At 53.4% G+C, this 13508-nt stretch overlaps 32 non-coding genes across 32 annotated transcripts; 18 read left to right on the top strand and 14 right to left on the bottom strand.

Annotated features, from left to right (window-relative positions):
- Nucleotides 1-377: 377 nt before the first annotated feature.
- Nucleotides 378-449, top strand: Trnad-guc. Its single transcript has one exon. It is a non-coding gene; the product is annotated as a tRNA-Asp (tRNA).
- A 234-nt stretch (nt 450-683) lies between these two features.
- On the bottom strand, nt 684-755 carry Trnam-cau. The gene has a single exon. It is a non-coding gene; the product is annotated as a tRNA-Met (tRNA).
- Nucleotides 756-1030: 275 nt separating this feature from the next.
- Nucleotides 1031-1103, bottom strand: Trnar-acg. The gene has a single exon. It is a non-coding gene; the product is annotated as a tRNA-Arg (tRNA).
- Nucleotides 1104-1549: 446 nt separating this feature from the next.
- On the top strand, nt 1550-1641 carry Trnai-uau. The gene is given in 2 exon segments: nt 1550-1587; nt 1606-1641. It is a non-coding gene; the product is annotated as a tRNA-Ile (tRNA).
- Nucleotides 1642-1753: 112 nt separating this feature from the next.
- Trnad-guc lies at nt 1754-1825 on the top strand. The gene has a single exon. It is a non-coding gene; the product is annotated as a tRNA-Asp (tRNA).
- A 234-nt stretch (nt 1826-2059) lies between these two features.
- Nucleotides 2060-2131, bottom strand: Trnam-cau. The gene has a single exon. It is a non-coding gene; the product is annotated as a tRNA-Met (tRNA).
- A 950-nt stretch (nt 2132-3081) lies between these two features.
- On the top strand, nt 3082-3153 carry Trnad-guc. Its single transcript has one exon. It is a non-coding gene; the product is annotated as a tRNA-Asp (tRNA).
- Nucleotides 3154-3386: 233 nt separating this feature from the next.
- Trnam-cau lies at nt 3387-3458 on the bottom strand. Its single transcript has one exon. It is a non-coding gene; the product is annotated as a tRNA-Met (tRNA).
- Nucleotides 3459-4203: 745 nt separating this feature from the next.
- Trnai-uau lies at nt 4204-4295 on the top strand. Its single transcript is given in 2 exon segments — nt 4204-4241; nt 4260-4295. It is a non-coding gene; the product is annotated as a tRNA-Ile (tRNA).
- Nucleotides 4296-4407: 112 nt separating this feature from the next.
- On the top strand, nt 4408-4479 carry Trnad-guc. Its single transcript has one exon. It is a non-coding gene; the product is annotated as a tRNA-Asp (tRNA).
- A 233-nt stretch (nt 4480-4712) lies between these two features.
- On the bottom strand, nt 4713-4784 carry Trnam-cau. Its single transcript has one exon. It is a non-coding gene; the product is annotated as a tRNA-Met (tRNA).
- Nucleotides 4785-5529: 745 nt separating this feature from the next.
- On the top strand, nt 5530-5621 carry Trnai-uau. The gene is given in 2 exon segments: nt 5530-5567; nt 5586-5621. It is a non-coding gene; the product is annotated as a tRNA-Ile (tRNA).
- Nucleotides 5622-5733: 112 nt separating this feature from the next.
- On the top strand, nt 5734-5805 carry Trnad-guc. The gene has a single exon. It is a non-coding gene; the product is annotated as a tRNA-Asp (tRNA).
- A 233-nt stretch (nt 5806-6038) lies between these two features.
- On the bottom strand, nt 6039-6110 carry Trnam-cau. The gene has a single exon. It is a non-coding gene; the product is annotated as a tRNA-Met (tRNA).
- A 745-nt stretch (nt 6111-6855) lies between these two features.
- Trnai-uau lies at nt 6856-6947 on the top strand. Its single transcript is given in 2 exon segments — nt 6856-6893; nt 6912-6947. It is a non-coding gene; the product is annotated as a tRNA-Ile (tRNA).
- Nucleotides 6948-7059: 112 nt separating this feature from the next.
- Trnad-guc lies at nt 7060-7131 on the top strand. The gene has a single exon. It is a non-coding gene; the product is annotated as a tRNA-Asp (tRNA).
- A 233-nt stretch (nt 7132-7364) lies between these two features.
- On the bottom strand, nt 7365-7436 carry Trnam-cau. The gene has a single exon. It is a non-coding gene; the product is annotated as a tRNA-Met (tRNA).
- Nucleotides 7437-8181: 745 nt separating this feature from the next.
- Nucleotides 8182-8273, top strand: Trnai-uau. Its single transcript is given in 2 exon segments — nt 8182-8219; nt 8238-8273. It is a non-coding gene; the product is annotated as a tRNA-Ile (tRNA).
- Nucleotides 8274-8385: 112 nt separating this feature from the next.
- On the top strand, nt 8386-8457 carry Trnad-guc. The gene has a single exon. It is a non-coding gene; the product is annotated as a tRNA-Asp (tRNA).
- A 233-nt stretch (nt 8458-8690) lies between these two features.
- Nucleotides 8691-8762, bottom strand: Trnam-cau. Its single transcript has one exon. It is a non-coding gene; the product is annotated as a tRNA-Met (tRNA).
- A 274-nt stretch (nt 8763-9036) lies between these two features.
- Trnar-acg lies at nt 9037-9109 on the bottom strand. Its single transcript has one exon. It is a non-coding gene; the product is annotated as a tRNA-Arg (tRNA).
- Nucleotides 9110-9554: 445 nt separating this feature from the next.
- Trnai-uau lies at nt 9555-9646 on the top strand. Its single transcript is given in 2 exon segments — nt 9555-9592; nt 9611-9646. It is a non-coding gene; the product is annotated as a tRNA-Ile (tRNA).
- Nucleotides 9647-9758: 112 nt separating this feature from the next.
- Nucleotides 9759-9830, top strand: Trnad-guc. Its single transcript has one exon. It is a non-coding gene; the product is annotated as a tRNA-Asp (tRNA).
- Nucleotides 9831-10063: 233 nt separating this feature from the next.
- Nucleotides 10064-10135, bottom strand: Trnam-cau. The gene has a single exon. It is a non-coding gene; the product is annotated as a tRNA-Met (tRNA).
- Nucleotides 10136-10880: 745 nt separating this feature from the next.
- Nucleotides 10881-10972, top strand: Trnai-uau. The gene is given in 2 exon segments: nt 10881-10918; nt 10937-10972. It is a non-coding gene; the product is annotated as a tRNA-Ile (tRNA).
- A 112-nt stretch (nt 10973-11084) lies between these two features.
- Nucleotides 11085-11156, top strand: Trnad-guc. The gene has a single exon. It is a non-coding gene; the product is annotated as a tRNA-Asp (tRNA).
- Nucleotides 11157-11389: 233 nt separating this feature from the next.
- On the bottom strand, nt 11390-11461 carry Trnam-cau. Its single transcript has one exon. It is a non-coding gene; the product is annotated as a tRNA-Met (tRNA).
- A 274-nt stretch (nt 11462-11735) lies between these two features.
- On the bottom strand, nt 11736-11808 carry Trnar-acg. Its single transcript has one exon. It is a non-coding gene; the product is annotated as a tRNA-Arg (tRNA).
- Nucleotides 11809-12253: 445 nt separating this feature from the next.
- On the top strand, nt 12254-12345 carry Trnai-uau. Its single transcript is given in 2 exon segments — nt 12254-12291; nt 12310-12345. It is a non-coding gene; the product is annotated as a tRNA-Ile (tRNA).
- A 112-nt stretch (nt 12346-12457) lies between these two features.
- Nucleotides 12458-12529, top strand: Trnad-guc. Its single transcript has one exon. It is a non-coding gene; the product is annotated as a tRNA-Asp (tRNA).
- A 233-nt stretch (nt 12530-12762) lies between these two features.
- Nucleotides 12763-12834, bottom strand: Trnam-cau. Its single transcript has one exon. It is a non-coding gene; the product is annotated as a tRNA-Met (tRNA).
- A 274-nt stretch (nt 12835-13108) lies between these two features.
- Trnar-acg lies at nt 13109-13181 on the bottom strand. The gene has a single exon. It is a non-coding gene; the product is annotated as a tRNA-Arg (tRNA).
- Nucleotides 13182-13508: the final 327 nt, after the last annotated feature.

A 13508-nucleotide genomic window follows, 5' to 3' on the forward strand; every position in this document is an offset into this window, starting at 1 on the left:
GGTAGCAGAATGCAAGGTGCGCGTTTTTCTGCATTTTTTCGGTGATGACAAGCGGTTGATACGCTTGTAAGTGTAGCATATGACACAAGAATCGTGTGAAGCATTCGTAGACAGGTGCTAAAGTCTCAGTATGGCCGCAGGTGAATACCGCTAACTGTAAGCACTCTGCTGTAGCCCCAGTGGCGCAATTGGTTAGCGCACGGTAACTTATAAGGCAGTAGCCGTGAGCAATGCCGGGGTTGTGAGTTCGAGCCTCACCTGGGCATACTTTTATTTCGTAGCAGCTGACTATGGAAGCATCGGGACGCTAGATTTGAGATGTATCACGTACCTGAGAGACCATAAATGTGCGTGCACTGCAGTCAACGACCGCGTGTTCCTCGGTAGTATAGTGGTTAGTATCCCCGCCTGTCACGCGGGAGACCGGGGTTCGATTCCCCGCCGGGGAGATGCGATTTTTATATCGCGAAGGTTGCACGTGTGGCCCGAAAAAAGCATTACCGTTGTGATCAAGGAATGTAATTGCTAAAAAATCGTAAGAAAGTCTGCGTCTTAGGAAGTGTTTCTCGTATTCTGCACACGACGTCGTCGTTTCACAACTCACAGGGTTTGCTGTCGACGCTGAATCAGCGCACCCCAAGATTAATGATCGAGCTCGAAGCACCCAAGAAAAAGAATAATTTTAGCAGAGCGTGGTTTCGATCCACGGACCTCTGGGTTATGGGCCCAGCACGCTTCCACTGCGCCACTCTGCTGTGCGGAAAGAGGCGCGCTCTTCGGAGCGTGACATGGGACACTTGGAAAAGCGTTGTCTGCGTCGCCTACCGTTTAATTAACTGTGTAGCATCTCCCAGCTTGACTTGTCTCGACTTTGCTCGACTGACGCTACGCTGACGCTTGCACCAAGCGATATTTACCGCGATCGTCTCGAGATGCAGCTGCGAGATGCTCAGGATTAACATTGCACTCCACGAAGGTGGAGACATTCGAATGCACTGCCTAGCTACGCGCCCCGCAACTAACAAAATGCCGACCCTGCCAGGATTCGAACCTGGAATCTTCCGATCCGTAGTCAGACGCGTTATCCGTTGCGCCACAGGGCCACCGTTCGCGTTTTTCTGCTACGAGGCGGGTGCACATCGCAAAGCAACGTGTTCTCCGTGGCTCGGCAATTGCATGCCATCCACTGACAACGTCGGCGCGGCCACTCTGGTCTTCCGCACTCTGCAGGGAGCTGCCACCAAGGAAGGCATCTCTCCTCCAGCTGCTCGGCCACGGAGCGCCTGCACAGCTTAGAGCTTGCCACACATCTGCCGTCGCTGTTGGACAGGTAGCGGAATGCCAGGCGCCCGTTTTTTTGCATTTTTTCGGTGATGACAAGCGGTTGACATGCTTGTAAGTGTAGCATATAAAACAAGAATCGTGTGAAGCATTCGTAGACAGGTGCTAAAGTCGTAGTATGGCCGCAGGTGACGGTCGTATGACGGGTCTGTAGCCACAACAGGTTGGCATCAAAGTGAATACCGCTAACTGTAAGCACTCTGCTGTAGCCCCAGTGGCGCAATTGGTTAGCGCACGGTACTTATAAGGCAGTAGCCGTGAGCAATGCCGGGGTTGTGAGTTCGAGCCTCACCTGGGGCATACTTTTATTTCGTAGCAGCTGACTATGGAAGCATCGGGACGCTAGATTTGAGATGTATCACGTACCTGAGAGACCATAAATGTGCGTGCACTGCAGTCAACGACCGCGTGTTCCTCGGTAGTATAGTGGTTAGTACCCCCGCCTGTCACGCGGGACACCGGGGTTCGATTCCCCGCCGGGGGAGATGCGATTTTTATATCGCGAAGGTTGCACGTGTGGCCCGAAAAAGCATTACCGTTGTGATCAAGGAATGTAATTGCTAAAAAATCGTAAGAAAGTCTGCGTCTTAGGAAGTGTTTCTCGTATTCTGCACACGACGTCGTCGTTTCACAACTCACAGGGTTTGCTGTCGACGCTGAATCAGCGCACCCCAAGATTAATGATCGAGCTCGAAGCACCCAAGAAAAAGAATAATTTTAGCAGAGCGTGGTTTCGATCCACGGACCTCTGGGTTATGGGCCCAGCACGCTTCCACTGCGCCACTCTGCTGTGCGGAGAGAAGCGCGCTCTTCGGTGCGTGACATGGGACACTTGGAAAAGCGTTGTCTGCGTCGCCTACCGTTTAATTAACTGTGTAGCATCTCCCAGCTTGACTTGTCTCGACTTTGCTCGACTGACGCTACGCTGACGCTTGCACCAAGCGATATTTACCGCGATCGTCTCGAGATGCAGCTGCGAGATGCTCAGGATTAACATTGCACTCCACGAAGGTGGAGTCGTTCGAATCCACTGCCTAGCTACGCGCCCGCAACTAACAAAATGCCGACCCTGCCAGGATTCGAACCTGGAATCTTCGGACCCGTAGTCAGACGCGTTATCCGTTGCGCCACAGAGCCACTGCTCGCGTTTTCTGCTACGAGGCGGGTGCACATCGCAAAGAAACGTGTTCTCCGTGGCTCGGCAATTGCATGTCGTCCACCGACAACGGCGGCGCGGCCACTGTGCTCTTGCGCACTCTGCAGGGAGCTGCCACCAACAAGGAAGGCATCCTCTCCTCCAGCTGCTCGGCCACGATGCGCCTGCATAGCTTAGAGCTTGCCACACATCTGCCGTCGCTGCTGGACAGGTAGCAGAATGCAAGGTGCGCGTTTTTCTGCATTTTTTCGGTGATGACAAGCGGTTGATACGCTTGTAAGTGTAGCATATGACACAAGAATCGTGTGAGCATTCGTAGACAGGTGCTAAAGTCTCAGTATGGCCGCAGGTGAATACCGCTAACTGTAAGCACTCTGCTGTAGCCCCAGTGGCGCAATTGGTTAGCGCACGGTACTTTAAGGCAGTAGCCGTGAGCAATGCCGGGGTTGTGAGTTCGAGCCTCACCTGGGGCATACTTTTATTCGTAGCAGCTGACTATGGAAGCATCGGGACGCTAGATTTGAGATGTATCACGTACCTGAGAGACCATAAATGTGCGTGCACTGCAGTCAACGACCGCGTGTTCCTCGGTAGTATAGTGGTTAGTACCCCCGCCTGTCACGCGGGACACCGGGGTTCGATTCCCCGCCGGGGAGATGCGATTTTTATATCGCGAAGGTTGCACGTGTGGCCCGAAAAAGCATTACCGTTGTGATCAAGGAATGTAATTGCTAAAAAATCGTAAGAAAGTCTGCGTCTTAGGAAGTGTTTCTCGTATTCTGCACACGACGTCGTCGTTTCACAACTCACAGGGTTTGCTGTCGACGCTGAATCAGCGCACCCCAAGATTAATGATCGAGCTCGAAGCACCCAAGAAAAAGAATAATTTTAGCAGAGCGTGGTTTCGATCCACGGACCTCTGGGTTATGGGCCCAGCACGCTTCCACTGCGCCACTCTGCTGTGCGGAGAGAAGCGCGCTCTTCGGTGCGTGACATGGGACACTTGGAAAAGCGTTGTCTGCGTCGCCTACCGTTTAATTAACTGTGTAGCATCTCCCAGCTTGACTTGTCTCGACTTTGCTCGACTGACGCTACGCTGACGCTTGCACCAAGCGATATTTACCGCGATCGTCTCGAGATGCAGCTGCGAGATGCTCAGGATTAACATTGCACTCCACGAAGGTGGAGTCGTTCGAATCCACTGCCTAGCTACGCGCCCGCAACTAACAAAATGCCGACCCTGCCAGGATTCGAACCTGGAATCTTCGGACCCGTAGTCAGACGCGTTATCCGTTGCGCCACAGAGCCACTGCTCGCGTTTTCTGCTACGAGGCGGGTGCACATCGCAAAGAAACGTGTTCTCCGTGGCTCGGCAATTGCATGTCGTCCACCGACAACGGCGGCGCGGCCACTGTGCTCTTGCGCACTCTGCAGGGAGCTGCCACCAAGGAAGGCATCTCTCCTCCAGCTGCTCGGCCACGATGCGCCTGCATAGCTTAGAGCTTGCCACACATCTGCCGTCGCTGCTGGACAGGTAGCAGAATGCAAGGTGCGCGTTTTTCTGCATTTTTTCGGTGATGACAAGCGGTTGATACGCTTGTAAGTGTAGCATATGACACAAGAATCGTGTGAAGCATTCGTAGACAGGTGCTAAAGTCTCAGTATGGCCGCAGGTGAATACCGCTAACTGTAAGCACTCTGCTGTAGCCCCAGTGGCGCAATTGGTTAGCGCACGGTACTTATAAGGCAGTAGCCGTGAGCAATGCCGGGGTTGTGAGTTCGAGCCTCACCTGGGGCATACTTTTATTTCGTAGCAGCTGACTATGGAAGCATCGGGACGCTAGATTTGAGATGTATCACGTACCTGAGAGACCATAAATGTGCGTGCACTGCAGTCAACGACCGCGTGTTCCTCGGTAGTATAGTGGTTAGTACCCCCGCCTGTCACGCGGGACACCGGGGTTCGATTCCCCGCCGGGGAGATGCGATTTTTATATCGCGAAGGTTGCACGTGTGGCCCGAAAAAGCATTACCGTTGTGATCAAGGAATGTAATTGCTAAAAAATCGTAAGAAAGTCTGCGTCTTAGGAAGTGTTTCTCGTATTCTGCACACGACGTCGTCGTTTCACAACTCACAGGGTTTGCTGTCGACGCTGAATCAGCGCACCCCAAGATTAATGATCGAGCTCGAAGCACCCAAGAAAAAGAATAATTTTAGCAGAGCGTGGTTTCGATCCACGGACCTCTGGGTTATGGGCCCAGCACGCTTCCACTGCGCCACTCTGCTGTGCGGAGAGAAGCGCGCTCTTCGGTGCGTGACATGGGACACTTGGAAAAGCGTTGTCTGCGTCGCCTACCGTTTAATTAACTGTGTAGCATCTCCCAGCTTGACTTGTCTCGACTTTGCTCGACTGACGCTACGCTGACGCTTGCACCAAGCGATATTTACCGCGATCGTCTCGAGATGCAGCTGCGAGATGCTCAGGATTAACATTGCACTCCACGAAGGTGGAGTCGTTCGAATCCACTGCCTAGCTACGCGCCCGCAACTAACAAAATGCCGACCCTGCCAGGATTCGAACCTGGAATCTTCGGACCCGTAGTCAGACGCGTTATCCGTTGCGCCACAGAGCCACTGCTCGCGTTTTCTGCTACGAGGCGGGTGCACATCGCAAAGAAACGTGTTCTCCGTGGCTCGGCAATTGCATGTCGTCCACCGACAACGGCGGCGCGGCCACTGTGCTCTTGCGCACTCTGCAGGGAGCTGCCACCAAGGAAGGCATCTCTCCTCCAGCTGCTCGGCCACGATGCGCCTGCATAGCTTAGAGCTTGCCACACATCTGCCGTCGCTGCTGGACAGGTAGCAGAATGCAAGGTGCGCGTTTTTCTGCATTTTTTCGGTGATGACAAGCGGTTGATACGCTTGTAAGTGTAGCATATGACACAAGAATCGTGTGAAGCATTCGTAGACAGGTGCTAAAGTCTCAGTATGGCCGCAGGTGAATACCGCTAACTGTAAGCACTCTGCTGTAGCCCCAGTGGCGCAATTGGTTAGCGCACGGTACTTATAAGGCAGTAGCCGTGAGCAATGCCGGGGTTGTGAGTTCGAGCCTCACCTGGGGCATACTTTTATTTCGTAGCAGCTGACTATGGAAGCATCGGGACGCTAGATTTGAGATGTATCACGTACCTGAGAGACCATAAATGTGCGTGCACTGCAGTCAACGACCGCGTGTTCCTCGGTAGTATAGTGGTTAGTACCCCCGCCTGTCACGCGGGACACCGGGGTTCGATTCCCCGCCGGGGAGATGCGATTTTTATATCGCGAAGGTTGCACGTGTGGCCCGAAAAAGCATTACCGTTGTGATCAAGGAATGTAATTGCTAAAAAATCGTAAGAAAGTCTGCGTCTTAGGAAGTGTTTCTCGTATTCTGCACACGACGTCGTCGTTTCACAACTCACAGGGTTTGCTGTCGACGCTGAATCAGCGCACCCCAAGATTAATGATCGAGCTCGAAGCACCCAAGAAAAAGAATAATTTTAGCAGAGCGTGGTTTCGATCCACGGACCTCTGGGTTATGGGCCCAGCACGCTTCCACTGCGCCACTCTGCTGTGCGGAGAGAAGCGCGCTCTTCGGTGCGTGACATGGGACACTTGGAAAAGCGTTGTCTGCGTCGCCTACCGTTTAATTAACTGTGTAGCATCTCCCAGCTTGACTTGTCTCGACTTTGCTCGACTGACGCTACGCTGACGCTTGCACCAAGCGATATTTACCGCGATCGTCTCGAGATGCAGCTGCGAGATGCTCAGGATTAACATTGCACTCCACGAAGGTGGAGTCGTTCGAATCCACTGCCTAGCTACGCGCCCGCAACTAACAAAATGCCGACCCTGCCAGGATTCGAACCTGGAATCTTCGGACCCGTAGTCAGACGCGTTATCCGTTGCGCCACAGAGCCACTGCTCGCGTTTTCTGCTACGAGGCGGGTGCACATCGCAAAGAAACGTGTTCTCCGTGGCTCGGCAATTGCATGTCGTCCACCGACAACGGCGGCGCGGCCACTGTGCTCTTGCGCACTCTGCAGGGAGCTGCCACCAAGGAAGGCATCTCTCCTCCAGCTGCTCGGCCACGATGCGCCTGCATAGCTTAGAGCTTGCCACACATCTGCCGTCGCTGCTGGACAGGTAGCAGAATGCAAGGTGCGCGTTTTTCTGCATTTTTTCGGTGATGACAAGCGGTTGATACGCTTGTAAGTGTAGCATATGACACAAGAATCGTGTGAAGCATTCGTAGACAGGTGCTAAAGTCTCAGTATGGCCGCAGGTGAATACCGCTAACTGTAAGCACTCTGCTGTAGCCCCAGTGGCGCAATTGGTTAGCGCACGGTACTTATAAGGCAGTAGCCGTGAGCAATGCCGGGGTTGTGAGTTCGAGCCTCACCTGGGGCATACTTTTATTTCGTAGCAGCTGACTATGGAAGCATCGGGACGCTAGATTTGAGATGTATCACGTACCTGAGAGACCATAAATGTGCGTGCACTGCAGTCAACGACCGCGTGTTCCTCGGTAGTATAGTGGTTAGTACCCCCGCCTGTCACGCGGGACACCGGGGTTCGATTCCCCGCCGGGGAGATGCGATTTTTATATCGCGAAGGTTGCACGTGTGGCCCGAAAAAGCATTACCGTTGTGATCAAGGAATGTAATTGCTAAAAAATCGTAAGAAAGTCTGCGTCTTAGGAAGTGTTTCTCGTATTCTGCACACGACGTCGTCGTTTCACAACTCACAGGGTTTGCTGTCGACGCTGAATCAGCGCACCCCAAGATTAATGATCGAGCTCGAAGCACCCAAGAAAAAGAATAATTTTAGCAGAGCGTGGTTTCGATCCACGGACCTCTGGGTTATGGGCCCAGCACGCTTCCACTGCGCCACTCTGCTGTGCGGAGAGAAGCGCGCTCTTCGGTGCGTGACATGGGACACTTGGAAAAGCGTTGTCTGCGTCGCCTACCGTTTAATTAACTGTGTAGCATCTCCCAGCTTGACTTGTCTCGACTTTGCTCGACTGACGCTACGCTGACGCTTGCACCAAGCGATATTTACCGCGATCGTCTCGAGATGCAGCTGCGAGATGCTCAGGATTAACATTGCACTCCACGAAGGTGGAGACATTCGAATGCACTGCCTAGCTACGCGCCCGCAACTAACAAAATGCCGACCCTGCCAGGATTCGAACCTGGAATCTTCGGACCCGTAGTCAGACGCGTTATCCGTTGCGCCACAGAGCCACTGCTCGCGTTTTCTGCTACGAGGCGGGTGCACATCGCAAAGAAACGTGTTCTCCGTGGCTCGGCAATTGCATGTCGTCCACCGACAACGGCGGCGCGGCCACTGTGCTCTTGCGCACTCTGCAGGGAGCTGCCACCAAGGAAGGCATCTCTCCTCCAGCTGCTCGGCCACGATGCGCCTGCATAGCTTAGAGCTTGCCACACATCTGCCGTCGCTGCTGGACAGGTAGCAGAATGCAAGGTGCGCGTTTTTCTGCATTTTTTCGGTGATGACAAGCGGTTGATACGCTTGTAAGTGTAGCATATGACACAAGAATCGTGTGAAGCATTCGTAGACAGGTGCTAAAGTCTCAGTATGGCCGCAGGTGAATACCGCTAACTGTAAGCACTCTGCTGTAGCCCCAGTGGCGCAATTGGTTAGCGCACGGTACTTATAAGGCAGTAGCCGTGAGCAATGCCGGGGTTGTGAGTTCGAGCCTCACCTGGGGCATACTTTTATTTCGTAGCAGCTGACTATGGAAGCATCGGGACGCTAGATTTGAGATGTATCACGTACCTGAGAGACCATAAATGTGCGTGCACTGCAGTCAACGACCGCGTGTTCCTCGGTAGTATAGTGGTTAGTATCCCCGCCTGTCACGCGGGAGACCGGGGTTCGATTCCCCGCCGGGGAGATGCGATTTTTATATCGCGAAGGTTGCACGTGTGGCCCGAAAAAGCATTACCGTTGTGATCAAGGAATGTAATTGCTAAAAAATCGTAAGAAAGTCTGCGTCTTAGGAAGTGTTTCTCGTATTCTGCACACGACGTCGTCGTTTCACAACTCACAGGGTTTGCTGTCGACGCTGAATCAGCGCACCCCAAGATTAATGATCGAGCTCGAAGCACCCAAGAAAAAGAATAATTTTAGCAGAGCGTGGTTTCGATCCACGGACCTCTGGGTTATGGGCCCAGCACGCTTCCACTGCGCCACTCTGCTGTGCGGAAAGAGGCGCGCTCTTCGGAGCGTGACATGGGACACTTGGAAAAGCGTTGTCTGCGTCGCCTACCGTTTAATTAACTGTGTAGCATCTCCCAGCTTGACTTGTCTCGACTTTGCTCGACTGACGCTACGCTGACGCTTGCACCAAGCGATATTTACCGCGATCGTCTCGAGATGCAGCTGCGAGATGCTCAGGATTAACATTGCACTCCACGAAGGTGGAGACATTCGAATGCACTGCCTAGCTACGCGCCCGCAACTAACAAAATGCCGACCCTGCCAGGATTCGAACCTGGAATCTTCCGATCCGTAGTCAGACGCGTTATCCGTTGCGCCACAGGGCCACCGTTCGCGTTTTCTGCTACGAGGCGGGTGCACATCGCAAAGCAACGTGTTCTCCGTGGCTCGGCAATTGCATGCCATCCACTGACAACGTCGGCGCGGCCACTCTGGTCTTCCGCACTCTGCAGGGAGCTGCCACCAAGGAAGGCATCTCTCCTCCAGCTGCTCGGCCACGGAGCGCCTGCACAGCTTAGAGCTTGCCACACATCTGCCGTCGCTGTTGGACAGGTAGCGGAATGCCAGGCGCCCGTTTTTTTGCATTTTTTCGGTGATGACAAGCGGTTGACATGCTTGTAAGTGTAGCATATAAAACAAGAATCGTGTGAAGCATTCGTAGACAGGTGCTAAAGTCGTAGTATGGCCGCAGGTGACGGTCGTATGACGGGTCTGTAGCCACAACAGGTTGGCATCAAAGTGAATACCGCTAACTGTAAGCACTCTGCTGTAGCCCCAGTGGCGCAATTGGTTAGCGCACGGTACTTATAAGGCAGTAGCCGTGAGCAATGCCGGGGTTGTGAGTTCGAGCCTCACCTGGGGCATACTTTTATTTCGTAGCAGCTGACTATGGAAGCATCGGGACGCTAGATTTGAGATGTATCACGTACCTGAGAGACCATAAATGTGCGTGCACTGCAGTCAACGACCGCGTGTTCCTCGGTAGTATAGTGGTTAGTACCCCCGCCTGTCACGCGGGACACCGGGGTTCGATTCCCCGCCGGGGAGATGCGATTTTTATATCGCGAAGGTTGCACGTGTGGCCCGAAAAAGCATTACCGTTGTGATCAAGGAATGTAATTGCTAAAAAATCGTAAGAAAGTCTGCGTCTTAGGAAGTGTTTCTCGTATTCTGCACACGACGTCGTCGTTTCACAACTCACAGGGTTTGCTGTCGACGCTGAATCAGCGCACCCCAAGATTAATGATCGAGCTCGAAGCACCCAAGAAAAAGAATAATTTTAGCAGAGCGTGGTTTCGATCCACGGACCTCTGGGTTATGGGCCCAGCACGCTTCCACTGCGCCACTCTGCTGTGCGGAGAGAAGCGCGCTCTTCGGTGCGTGACATGGGACACTTGGAAAAGCGTTGTCTGCGTCGCCTACCGTTTAATTAACTGTGTAGCATCTCCCAGCTTGACTTGTCTCGACTTTGCTCGACTGACGCTACGCTGACGCTTGCACCAAGCGATATTTACCGCGATCGTCTCGAGATGCAGCTGCGAGATGCTCAGGATTAACATTGCACTCCACGAAGGTGGAGTCGTTCGAATCCACTGCCTAGCTACGCGCCCGCAACTAACAAAATGCCGACCCTGCCAGGATTCGAACCTGGAATCTTCGGACCCGTAGTCAGACGCGTTATCCGTTGCGCCACAGAGCCACTGCTCGCGTTTTCTGCTACGAGGCGGGTGCACATCGCAAAGAAACGTGTTCTCCGTGGCTCGGCAATTGCATGTCGTCCACCGACAACGGCGGCGCGGCCACTGTGCTCTTGCGCACTCTGCAGGGAGCTGCCACCAAGGAAGGCATCTCTCCTCCAGCTGCTCGGCCACGATGCGCCTGCATAGCTTAGAGCTTGCCACACATCTGCCGTCGCTGCTGGACAGGTAGCAGAATGCAAGGTGCGCGTTTTTCTGCATTTTTTCGGTGATGACAAGCGGTTGATACGCTTGTAAGTGTAGCATATGACACAAGAATCGTGTGAAGCATTCGTAGACAGGTGCTAAAGTCTCAGTATGGCCGCAGGTGAATACCGCTAACTGTAAGCACTCTGCTGTAGCCCCAGTGGCGCAATTGGTTAGCGCACGGTACTTATAAGGCAGTAGCCGTGAGCAATGCCGGGGTTGTGAGTTCGAGCCTCACCTGGGGCATACTTTTATTTCGTAGCAGCTGACTATGGAAGCATCGGGACGCTAGATTTGAGATGTATCACGTACCTGAGAGACCATAAATGTGCGTGCACTGCAGTCAACGACCGCGTGTTCCTCGGTAGTATAGTGGTTAGTATCCCCGCCTGTCACGCGGGAGACCGGGGTTCGATTCCCCGCCGGGGAGATGCGATTTTTATATCGCGAAGGTTGCACGTGTGGCCCGAAAAAGCATTACCGTTGTGATCAAGGAATGTAATTGCTAAAAAATCGTAAGAAAGTCTGCGTCTTAGGAAGTGTTTCTCGTATTCTGCACACGACGTCGTCGTTTCACAACTCACAGGGTTTGCTGTCGACGCTGAATCAGCGCACCCCAAGATTAATGATCGAGCTCGAAGCACCCAAGAAAAAGAATAATTTTAGCAGAGCGTGGTTTCGATCCACGGACCTCTGGGTTATGGGCCCAGCACGCTTCCACTGCGCCACTCTGCTGTGCGGAAAGAGGCGCGCTCTTCGGAGCGTGACATGGGACACTTGGAAAAGCGTTGTCTGCGTCGCCTACCGTTTAATTAACTGTGTAGCATCTCCCAGCTTGACTTGTCTCGACTTTGCTCGACTGACGCTACGCTGACGCTTGCACCAAGCGATATTTACCGCGATCGTCTCGAGATGCAGCTGCGAGATGCTCAGGATTAACATTGCACTCCACGAAGGTGGAGACATTCGAATGCACTGCCTAGCTACGCGCCCGCAACTAACAAAATGCCGACCCTGCCAGGATTCGAACCTGGAATCTTCCGATCCGTAGTCAGACGCGTTATCCGTTGCGCCACAGGGCCACCGTTCGCGTTTTCTGCTACGAGGCGGGTGCACATCGCAAAGCAACGTGTTCTCCGTGGCTCGGCAATTGCATGCCATCCACTGACAACGTCGGCGCGGCCACTCTGGTCTTCCGCACTCTGCAGGGAGCTGCCACCAAGGAAGGCATCTCTCCTCCAGCTGCTCGGCCACGGAGCGCCTGCACAGCTTAGAGCTTGCCACACATCTGCCGTCGCTGTTGGACAGGTAGCGGAATGCCAGGCGCCCGTTTTTTTGCATTTTTTCGGTGATGACAAGCGGTTGACATGCTTGTAAGTGTAGCATATAAAACAAGAATCGTGTGAAGCATTCGTAGACAGGTGCTAAAGTCGTAGTATGGCCGCAGGTGACGGTCGTATGACGGGTCTGTAGCCACAACAGGTTGGCATCAAAGTGAATACCGCTAACTGTAAGCACTCTGCTGTAGCCCCAGTGGCGCAATTGGTTAGCGCACGGTACTTATAAGGCAGTAGCCGTGAGCAATGCCGGGGTTGTGAGTTCGAGCCTCACCTGGGGCATACTTTTATTTCGTAGCAGCTGACTATGGAAGCATCGGGACGCTAGATTTGAGATGTATCACGTACCTGAGAGACCATAAATGTGCGTGCACTGCAGTCAACGACCGCGTGTTCCTCGGTAGTATAGTGGTTAGTACCCCCGCCTGTCACGCGGGACACCGGGGTTCGATTCCCCGCCGGGGAGATGCGATTTTTATATCGCGAAGGTTGCACGTGTGGCCCGAAAAAGCATTACCGTTGTGATCAAGGAATGTAATTGCTAAAAAATCGTAAGAAAGTCTGCGTCTTAGGAAGTGTTTCTCGTATTCTGCACACGACGTCGTCGTTTCACAACTCACAGGGTTTGCTGTCGACGCTGAATCAGCGCACCCCAAGATTAATGATCGAGCTCGAAGCACCCAAGAAAAAGAATAATTTTAGCAGAGCGTGGTTTCGATCCACGGACCTCTGGGTTATGGGCCCAGCACGCTTCCACTGCGCCACTCTGCTGTGCGGAGAGAAGCGCGCTCTTCGGTGCGTGACATGGGACACTTGGAAAAGCGTTGTCTGCGTCGCCTACCGTTTAATTAACTGTGTAGCATCTCCCAGCTTGACTTGTCTCGACTTTGCTCGACTGACGCTACGCTGACGCTTGCACCAAGCGATATTTACCGCGATCGTCTCGAGATGCAGCTGCGAGATGCTCAGGATTAACATTGCACTCCACGAAGGTGGAGACATTCGAATGCACTGCCTAGCTACGCGCCCGCAACTAACAAAATGCCGACCCTGCCAGGATTCGAACCTGGAATCTTCCGATCCGTAGTCAGACGCGTTATCCGTTGCGCCACAGGGCCACCGTTCGCGTTTTCTGCTACGAGGCGGGTGCACATCGCAAAGCAACGTGTTCTCCGTGGCTCGGCAATTGCATGCCATCCACTGACAACGTCGGCGCGGCCACTCTGGTCTTCCGCACTCTGCAGGGAGCTGCCACCAAGGAAGGCATCTCTCCTCCAGCTGCTCGGCCACGGAGCGCCTGCACAGCTTAGAGCTTGCCACACATCTGCCGTCGCTGTTGGACAGGTAGCGGAATGCCAGGCGCCCGTTTTTTTTGCATTTTTTCGGTGATGACAAGCGGTTGACATGCTTGTAAGTGTAGCATATAAAACAAGAATCGTGTGAAG

Source organism: Schistocerca piceifrons, unplaced genomic scaffold, assembly GCF_021461385.2.
Source record: "Schistocerca piceifrons isolate TAMUIC-IGC-003096 unplaced genomic scaffold, iqSchPice1.1 HiC_scaffold_1684, whole genome shotgun sequence".
In the NCBI taxonomy this organism is placed as follows: Eukaryota; Metazoa; Arthropoda; class Insecta; order Orthoptera; family Acrididae; genus Schistocerca; species Schistocerca piceifrons.